The sequence below is a fragment of the Mauremys reevesii genome, linkage group 14, assembly GCF_016161935.1.
Source record: "Mauremys reevesii isolate NIE-2019 linkage group 14, ASM1616193v1, whole genome shotgun sequence".
Classification (NCBI taxonomy): domain Eukaryota; kingdom Metazoa; phylum Chordata; order Testudines; family Geoemydidae; genus Mauremys; species Mauremys reevesii.
The window spans coordinates 36,178,833-36,185,011 of NC_052636.1; the positions used below are offsets into that span (position 1 = coordinate 36,178,833).

Below are 6,179 nucleotides of genomic sequence, written 5' to 3' on the forward strand. Positions count from 1 at the left end.
AATCAGGGAGGATGAGACCCTCTTCTAGCAGTTGAGATGTGATCACCAAGGGAGGAGAAACTGCTTTTGTAGTTGGCAAGCCAGGCACAGAATTCCCACTCCATTCATCTGACGAAGTGGGGATTCACCCATGAAAGCTCATGCGCCAATACGTTTGTTAGTCTAGAAGGCGCCACAGGACTCTGTCGCCTTTTACAGATCCAGACTAACACAGCCAGCCCTCTGATACTCAAAAAGACAGTGTCCCCTGCTGGGAGTAAATCACTGACCTCTCAACCCTGCCCCTCTGTTTCCTTGCCTCTCAGTCTGTGCAGATGGGACCTTTCCCTCCAGTGCTGGAGGATTCGCCCTTCTAATCTACCATTGTCACAAGCAGCACAGCGGGTGGGAATCTTAAACGTACCGAGGTGACTTAGGGGCAGAACCCCCCCAGACCTTCCATGCAATTGTCACTTGCCCCTCACTGAGCAGGACTGAAACTGATGCAGGGAGACTGGTGGGTCACATCCCCTCTGGGCATGAGCAAAGCAGCAGGGAGAAAAAATGATCATGAAGATGCTGGGGATTGAACCCAGGGCCTCATACATGCAAAGCATGTGCTCAACCACTGAGCTACATCCCCTAGCAGGTTGTGTTTGCTATGGGTTACACTCAGAGCCCTCCTGTTTCCAGAGCATCCAGTGACCTATAAGCTTCACGAGAAGCCCGTTCCCCTCTCTGAGGACCAATCCTGCTCTCCTGGAGGTGACTTGTTCATAGGGGTCACTTTTCAGCAGGGCCAGATTCTATGTGTGGGGCAGAGAGTGGTTGCCCTGGTCTCAGGGTGCAGAGATACACTCAGCCCTCTCCCTGCATTGGGTTGGGGGTGCGACAATCCCCTGCTGCAAGGTCATAGTGGGGGATGCTGTGAGCAGCTCAACACCTCACCCTGGTGGCAGAAGTGGTGTGCGGAGCTCTAGGTGTTTCTAGGATCTGCTATTTCCACCTGCCTGTAAACTCCAGCTTTCCCCAGCACATTCACTGCGGTGCAATTGGGCCCAGTTTCCCTTCTATCGGCAGCAGGATTAGCCTGTGTCGGTGGTTAATGAGGTGGATCTAGTTGTAGATTGTTATTCGTTCCCCACCTTGACAATTCACACAGTCCCTTTCCCAGGCAGATTCCCAGCACCTCAGTGATCCTGGTAGCAGGGTTGGGTCCTGAGATTTTCAGGGTTCTTTTCCCCTCCACCTGGAGTGAACTCAGCTTTTTTCCCATCCCAGACAATCCATGAAATAACAACAGGGGCATAAAGAAAGAGGGGAGGGAACATCTCACGGCCAGGGCTGGATGTGCCCAGAGCCGTCCATTGTTTCCATGGAATTTGGCCCCCTGCTTTGCACAAGGGACAGAGAAAGATCTTGCTGTTCCTGTGTCTGTGCAAAGAAAATTGTGCTTCTGTATGAAAGAGAGGCGGGAAATGGCCCCATGATGGGGCAATAGCCTCAGGGTTAAGAACAAAGGACAATGATGGGAAGGTTCACAATTGACTCAGTAGTTGCATACAAAGGTGCACGGGCCCTGGCAGTGAGATATTCACTCTCCTCTTCATGCTGCTGTTGTTATTCCATGAGTTATCAAGGATGGAATAAAAAGCTGAGTTTACTCCAGGGTGAGGAAAGAAAGGAGCCACCAACGCCCTCAAAAATCTCAGTGCCCAGAGAAAACCTGCCCCTGTTATTGGACTCCCAGAGGTGCTGGCGATACAACAGGAAAAGGGACTGTCTGAATTGCCAAGGCAGGGAATGAACAATCTACAGCAACATCATTAACCACAAACACACTCTAATCATGCTCCAGCCAGTAGGGAAATGGGCAGGAATTCTTGCTGTTCAGCGATGGCCACACGTACAGAGCTGCACAGCAGCGAGTGGGCTGGGGAAGCTGGTCTGAGCAAACAATTTGTAATGACCCTTCAGTGAGAACAGAACCAGAGTGTAGAAAGGCCCCTCTGTTAAGTGGCTGAGGCCTTAGGTAGCTGGGCTAGAAAACCATGGGGGTCTTTCTGTGAAGGTTTGATCCTTGCCAGCTAGGCAAGGCTGGTGTGTGGTGTCTCCATGGCTGTACTTCCAGGGTCTGATCACCCACGGTGCCATAGGGAGCCAAGCCTAGACATATTCAGAGGCTAAGGCCAGGTCAATGTTTCAAACAGCGAGTCTATGCTGCTGCAGCTCAGTAATGGAGAGGCTCTATGCCAGGGTTTCTCAAACGTCCTTTCACTGCAACCTCCTTCTGCCAAAATAACTTAATACGTAGCCCTGGAAAGAGGGACCAAGCCCCTCCACTTCGGGGAGGGCCAAAGACTGAGCCTCAGTGGGGGGAGGACAAAACCAAAGCCTGAGGGATTCAGCCCTGGGTGGGGGGGTTCAGACTTTTGGCTTCAGGACCCAACAAGTCTAATGCCAGCCCTGGTGACCCCATTAAAACAGGGTTACGACCCACTTTGCATCCTGACCCACAGCTTGAGAACCACTGCTCCATGCTGAGGGGGGAGAGTTTTCCCGTTGGTGTAGTCAATCCACTTCCCCAGGAGGTGGCAGCTCTGTCATGGGGAGAAGCTATATCGGTGGGTGTGCAAGCTGTGGTGTTTACCACATTTAAGAAGTTTAATCAAACCCCATTTTTAAAACCACCTGTGGTCTGGGAATGGCAAAGGAGCTCGATGAAGCAGGGTCTGTCCTTCAAAGTCCTGGAGACCACGATTCCATATTCCTGTTGTAATGGGGGTATAGCTCAGTGGTAGAGTGTTTAATTGCAGATCAAATGGTCCTTGGTTCAAACCCAGGTACCCTTGTAAAAAAAAGAAAAACATTTTCATTTCCATTCTCCATTATGTACAGGAGCTCCACCTTACGAGGATGCTTGAAATGAATGTGAGCACTCAACATTTCACTGTCCAAATGCATAAAAACCTAGCACACCTGTCCATCAGCTGAAATCAGTTCCAATCCTCTAAGTGTCTAGTTTATGTTTTCATCAATTAAACAAAGGTATCATTCCCTGAAGCAGAGCACAAGTTTGAAATACAGGCAGCATAGAGCCAATATTCATAATGTCAACTACAAAAAAATGATACACATCTAGAGATAGCATCATTATAATCAACCAATCAGAACCTCTCCATAGACCCCTTACATGACCACTTCTCTGTAATATTGGCTGCAAATATAGAACAGTGGTCGCAGAGGTGATCTATACAGTTACAGATTATGTCAACGTCACAGGAGGTGACAGCATCAGTGAGACTGATACTGGAATACTGCCTCCAATTTTGGTGTCCTCGTTTGAAAAAGATGTTGTGAAATTGGAGCTGGGGCAGCAAAGAGCCACCTAATGTTGTGAGGACTGGAAAAAATACCTTCTAGTGAGCTATTGAAAGAGCTCAACCTGATTAGCTGATCAAAAGAAGATTGAAAGGTGACTTCATTGAAGTGCCTTAATGGAGAGAAAAGATTGGGTATTTAAGGGCTCTTTAATCTAGCAAAGAAAGGCATAAGAAGACCCAATGGCTGGAAGGTGAAGAGAGACAAATTCATATTACAACTAAGGCACAAAAATTCAACAGTGAGGATGATTCACCACAAGAACAAGCTACCAAGGAAAGTGGTGGATTCGCCATCTCCTGATGTCATTTAATGAAGACTAGATGCCTTTCTGGAATGTGTTTGCCTCAAAAGTAGCTCTTGTGTCCTACAGGAGGCCTGTGATATGCAGGGGGTCAGATTAGATGCTCTAATGGTCTCTTCTGGCCATAAAGTCGACTAATTTCTGAAAAACTGAGTGTAGCATTGGGAGCAGCGCCTGATGTTTCCCTGTCTAGCCGGCTTGCTGCCTAGAACGAACGCTCCTTGAGTGGGGTGATCCACAGGGAGTAGCTCAAACCTGCAAAGTGCCTGGCCAGGGGCAGGACATTAGCACAGCAAGGGAGGGGTGTGGCAGTGACATCACAAAGGCCTTTGGCAGGACCTCAGCCTATTTGTCAGAGGTGGTGACCTCACAGAGAGATGCTGACATCAGGGAGACAGGATAGAGGCGAGGGGCCAGGGAAACCTCAGAGACCCCTGTGGCTTTGCTCCAGCAAGTCTCCTTCTCCAGGTCTCTCTTTGAGGACTGAGAGAGTATTCGGGTTCACGGACGTGAGCACCAGGAGGAACCTCTTTCGAGTTTTCTCCTTCCCTTGTAGTGATTTTACTAGAAAACAGCTGTCCCCGTTTAGAAGGTAAGAGCCTCCTGGAGGTTTGAAACCTGTTCAGTCTGATCCATGTGGTGACAGTTGAATTCTAGGCATGGAAAACACGAGCTTAAGGAGGCAGAACTTTATTCTGCACTTGGGATTTTGTCCCTTAGAATCACTGGGGACATTAGGGTTTGTTCTTTTTGCTTCCCCTCTTCCTCCCTCCCTCTTTTTCTCTTGCTTCCTTTGTCCTTTTACCTGTTCCCCTCCCAACACCAGGAGGGGGTGTGGGGGTGTGTGTGTGCGTGTGTGTGTGTTGCGGGGGAGTGCTCTGCAGCTCCCACTGTGGGAGGTCCACCCAAAAATGTGGGGCTTAAATAGTGCTCGGGCAGTGATCCCCACCAGTGAGCGGGGCCATCCTTTGGGCTCTCTGGTGAGAACCCTCAGCCTCCCATCCTCAGTCTCTACCCTGATTGGCTGAGCAGGGGATTACTGACAGGGAGGAGACTCAGGTCCTTGATGTTCTCTTTTAAGACCAAGGAAATAAGTCAGAACCAGTTCTGTGTTTGATGAATTTTGCTGCTTCTCTGCATTAATGGTCTCTGAGCAGCTCATGATTCTCTCTAACATTGCAGTTCTCCTCAAATACTTGCTAAATAATTACTGTCACTGTTGGTCTGGAGCTCATCTGAGAGCACTTTATTCAGGTCATTCAGTGTCTGAAATTCAAGATCCGATGGTTAGTTTTAAAATCAGGGCTCTTGGATTCTATTCCCAACTCTGCCACTGGCTGGGTGTATGACCTAAGACAAGTCAATTCTCCTTTCTCAACCTTAGCTTCTCCCTCTTTCAAGTAGGGATAATAATGATCCGCTCATACCTACCTCACGGTGCGTGGAGGCAGGGTCGGCTCTAGGATTTTTGCTGCCCCAAGCAAAAAAAATTTTGGCTGCCCCCACCTCAGCCCTGGGGTACCCCACCACATGCTCCTGCTGACCGAGCCCTGGGCTTCCCCATCCCAGGCCTGGGCTCTACCCTCCCCCGACACCCTGTGCCAACAACATAGATTTGTTCTCCCCAGTCCGCCCAGGCTGAGCTGCTCCCGTTTATACTCCGTCTCCAGTCGGCACATGTCCAGAGAGGGTGAGGGGGTGTGGCCTCTTCAGCCCACAGGGTGCGGTTAACCCTAGCAGTGCCAGGTCAGGGTTGATACACCTCATCCCAGACAGCATTTCCCAAATTTGGGGATTAGCTAGGAGATCTCTTCAGGGAGTAACCTCCTGTAGGGACTGGGTCACAAATACCTTGGGAACCAAATACCTGGGCGTTTTCCTAGTTCCGAATCACTTGCTGTGGAATTCTATCCCTGGATCGTCTGAGACAATATTGACTTAAACAACTGAACTACCCTGCAACCATGTGCACTTACTTCGGTCAGTTGCACCCATTTGGGGTCTGCTGCTGTTCACCTTTTCAGAGTGGAGAGTTAAACATATGACTGTTTCTTTGATAATATGTCCAACAGCTTGGACTATTCTCTCCTGTTGACTCAACTTCATTTGAATTTTCTCCATATCATCATGCAGGGATGGGGGGAAAACTAACCTGAAGTAAAAAAATGGTAATTTGTCGGAAATTTCCCAAAAAATCTGAGCTGCATTCTGTCAAACAAAACTAACATGCAGTTATATGACCAAGGAGCCTTCATGAAAGATAGAAAACCCATATCACAGAGAGGTAGAAGACACTTTCATTTTAATTTAAAGTGAAATTCCAGACTAGGTTACATCTGATGACTCAGAATCAGGATGAGAGATTCTCCCATGATCCACTGAAACCTGCTTCTCCCAGCGCTTTCTCACGCATCCGACGAAGCGGGTATTCACCCACGAAAGCTCATGCTCCAAAAGTCTGATAGTCTACAAGATGCCACAGGATTCTTTGCTGCTTTTACAGATTCAGACTAAC

At 48.8% G+C, this 6,179-nt stretch overlaps 2 non-coding genes across 2 annotated transcripts; one reads left to right on the forward strand and one right to left on the reverse strand.

The window, feature by feature from the left end:
- Positions 1-550: 550 nt before the first annotated feature.
- TRNAA-UGC lies at positions 551-622 on the reverse strand. Its single transcript has one exon. It is a non-coding gene; the product is annotated as a tRNA-Ala (tRNA).
- Positions 623-2,759: 2,137 nt separating this feature from the next.
- Positions 2,760-2,831, forward strand: TRNAC-GCA. The gene has a single exon. It is a non-coding gene; the product is annotated as a tRNA-Cys (tRNA).
- Positions 2,832-6,179: the final 3,348 nt, after the last annotated feature.